This window comes from Sinocyclocheilus grahami, unplaced genomic scaffold (assembly GCF_001515645.1).
Source record: "Sinocyclocheilus grahami isolate Dianchi unplaced genomic scaffold, SAMN03320097.WGS_v1.1 scaffold1248.1, whole genome shotgun sequence".
In the NCBI taxonomy this organism is placed as follows: domain Eukaryota; kingdom Metazoa; phylum Chordata; class Actinopteri; order Cypriniformes; family Cyprinidae; genus Sinocyclocheilus; species Sinocyclocheilus grahami.
In genome coordinates this window covers 269,565-273,197 of record NW_015506427.1, presented here as the reverse complement: position 1 = coordinate 273,197, position 3,633 = coordinate 269,565, and the positions used below count along the sequence as shown (strand labels likewise).

The following is a 3,633-nucleotide window of genomic DNA, read 5'->3' as shown; positions in this document are numbered from 1 at the left end:
GGAATAATATTTGTGGTAGTCATGCACAATTTTATTTTGTATATTGCCATTTTATATTTTATTTGGTTATTATATGCATATGGTTTTTATATTAAAAGGGTGAAATAAGGTTAAATAACATGACAATCGTTTTGTCTGTGTTATGGCCACACTTTTCAGAAGAGTTTGCATGGTCTGACTGATCTATAGTGAACACTGAATAACACAGTGTATAAATGTTGAAAAAGCTCGTTGGCTGCAGACTGAGCAGAAGCCAATCTGTTTTTTCACCATGTAGTATACAATATTATTGCTAGCATAGATTACATCACTCAGTTTCCTTACTGAACTTTTATCCATTTACTTAAAAACAGTGTACAAGCTTTAAAAAAATGTATTTCCAGGTTTGTATTTTGAATCCCAGATACTCAATCTGTACGTATTTCAGAAGTTTGTATATATTATCCTTGAATTGGAAGAGAAGGTAAACATATTTTGCTTACTTGAAAGTCAGCTTGGACTTACTTGAACAAATTTAGTAATAACTAGACATGAGTGTGGAGTTGAGATGGCGGAGGGATACTGAAGCAACTGCAGAATGCAGGAGAGAATCATCTACTTAATCTAACAATGCATTTCAAGAGCCCATTTCTAATTTGTACATAATAAACACATTTTTAATCAAAATGAACAATAAGAGCAAAACTAATACATATAGTTGAAGAATATTTTATTTCCACATGTGTAGCTTCCTTCGGTGAGGAGAGACTGCTGGTTTGTTCCCTGACTCAGAGGAGGGCTGACGTCAGCAGGGATGTAGGGTGGGTGCTCTGTCATCCAGATGTAAAACACACTGACAGACAGGAAGAGAACGCATCTCACTACATCACAGCTCTGATTCACTGTGCCTCCGGTGATGACCTGTCCTAAACTTCCTTCTCATATGTGTAAATCATCACACACACACACACACACACACACATGTATAGGATGTGTGTATCTTTCGAAGTCTGTGAAGTCTAGACTCAAAACTCATCTGTTTAGCTGTGCATTTACTGAATGAGCACTGTGCCACATCCAAACTGATTGCACTATATTTTATGTATAATAGTTGCTTTCTATTATATCATGTCTAATCAGTAAGAGTAAAACATCATTATAGCTGTCAAGCAAGATTATTAGTCAATAAATAATGACTCCCACACACAAAGCACACACACTTCTGCACATAGATCATATAACTTAATATTTTTCTGATACTTTTTAGAGCTTTTTTGTTCTTTTTAGAACTTTTAGAAGCATTTAGTCCCAGTCCACTTTCATTGTAGAGAATAGAGCAGCTCAAACATTCCTCCAAATGTCTTACATTGCTTCCCTGTAAGAAAGAGTTTATATATGTTTGGAAAAAAAGTAACTCTTTTTTTCTCTAAAAGGTTTTCTTTCATGCTCTTTTTGGGTACATTAATCAGTTGTCCAAGCAAAATGATTTTGCATTAATTAAGTGTGTCCAGGAATAAAGCAACATTTCATATAATTTTTGCAAATTAATTTTAAAGCTTGCATTTCCCTAAAAAAAGAGTTTCCTTACACATTTTATCTGCACTTCCGCAGATTTCCACTTCATATAACTCTCCTATCTGCAGCTACTCCCTGAGCCTGTGGCATAACATGGAGATGTTATAAGCTGTGACACTATGAGCGTCAAGCATTAGCACTCAAAAGGTCACTGCGAACGGTCAACTAATTAATATAAATACACTATCATTAGAAAGTAGATATTACAATTGATGGGAATGATGTTTTAGAGTCAAAGTTTGGTTGGGGTAAGAAATGCAATGTGAAGTAGTTTTAGCAGTATTCGTAGAGGGAGCATTTGACTGAACTGGATTGAAATAACTTTATTTTCCACCATAATTTGCAAATAAATTCTTTAAAAATCCTACAATGTGATTTTCTGGATTTGTTTTTCTCATTTTGTCTCTCATAGTTGAGGTATACCTATGATGAAAATGACAGGCCTCTCTCATCTTTTTAAGTGGGAGAACTTGCACAATTGGTGGCTGACTAAATACTTTTTTTCCCCACTGTATACACAATAGGTGCATTGTATCAAATGATTAATTTAAATGCAAGTACATAGTAGTTTAGTGACTCATTGTTTTGGACAATGTCTTGCATCTTCTTCCAGACTCTGAATGCCAGAATGCCAATCAAAGCTCCACAGCACCTCTCTGGATCGGGCTGAGTGCCACGGGCTCTGGAATAACATGCGGGTTGTCAGTACAGCAGTGAGTTTGGGCTCAAAATGGGCTCAGAATGTCATAACCAAAAACCCCTCTGGAGAACTTCTAGCTTCCTTTTAAAAAGGACAATTCTGTGAATGGAAGCCATAAGTTCCTGCAAAAGCTCTCCAGACTGTCAATGGTTCCTCAACCCTGTTGAAAAAACCAGCATATGCTGTTAGGTATGTTTTGAAACATGGCAGCTGGTTTAAACTTGTTTAAGCTAGTCATGTGCTGGTCCTGAGCAACTAGCTCCTGCTCAGGACCAGCTTAAACTAGCCCAGGACCACCTGAGGACCAGCTCAAAGCAGCTCAGGACCAGTTTAAACCTACTCAGGACCAGATAAAACCAGCTTAAAACAGTTTAGGACCAGCTGAGGACCAGCTCAAACCAGGTCAGGACTGGCTAAGGACCAGCTTAAACCAGCTCTGGACCGGCTAAGGACCAGATTAAACCAGCTGAGAACCATCTTAAACCAGCTCAAACCAGCTGCCGTGCTTTTTTTCAACAGGGAAGTAACCCCATAATAAGATAAGTTTTGAGGCACTTGAAATATAGTTCTTTGAGTACACAATAGGATATTTGAGACACCCTGAGAAGGTCCCCAGAGGTTCTCCAAAGGGTTCTTCAGAACTAACAGGGTGCTTTTTGTTTGCCGTACAATGTGGAGAGGAGAGACAGGGGCAGCTTGCTTACCTTTCCTTTGTGACATTAAAGTTCTGGGAAAAAACTGTGTGGAAAGCACATTATTATCTCAATAAGTGTATGAATGAATGAGTCTCTCATACAGAGGGTGATTATAACCTTCAGAAACGAGACGTCATTGGCTTTCATTCTTTCCTCGATGTCTTTGATGGTGTGTGAAAGAGCTGAGATGTGTCTGTTCATCTCCTCCAGCTTCTCCTTCATCATCTGATTCTTCTTCTCCACTTCCTTTCTCAGTGCAGAGATCGTAGCTTGTTCTTCATCACTGAGAAACTGATGAAGCTTCTAAAACTCGTGTTGAACCTGACGCTCTGTGTGCTCAGCTTGAGTCTGAAATCACATCACATTCGGTTCAATCAGCTCTGCATTAACACACAACAGATGACAGCATTTCCATGATATGCAAGTCAGAATTTAAATATATATATATATATACTTATTTTTCACTAGGGAGTGAAGTGTGCGAAAAGAAGTGTGCTTCACTGTATTGAATGTGCACTTAAAGGAACACTCCACTATTTACTGTACTAAGACTAAGACAAGGAAAATGAAAAGTTGTGAATGGCTATACTCTCATTCTGGCATAATAATCCATTTTCAAGTGCTGCGTAATATCATTGCGCCTGCTGCACCCATGGTACGGCAGCAAAGTTCCTTGATTATTAC

The 3,633-nt window shown here is 38.1% G+C and overlaps 1 long non-coding RNA gene across 1 annotated transcript; it reads right to left on the bottom strand.

The window, feature by feature from the left end:
* Positions 1 to 2,195: 2,195 nt before the first annotated feature.
* On the bottom strand, positions 2,196 to 3,237 carry LOC107568474 (uncharacterized). Its single transcript, XR_001606760.1, has 3 exons — positions 3,067 to 3,237; positions 2,959 to 2,981; positions 2,196 to 2,236 (listed from the first exon to the last, which is right to left on the bottom strand). It is a non-coding gene; the product is annotated as an uncharacterized lncRNA (long non-coding RNA).
* Between the last annotated feature and the right edge of the window lie 396 nt (positions 3,238 to 3,633).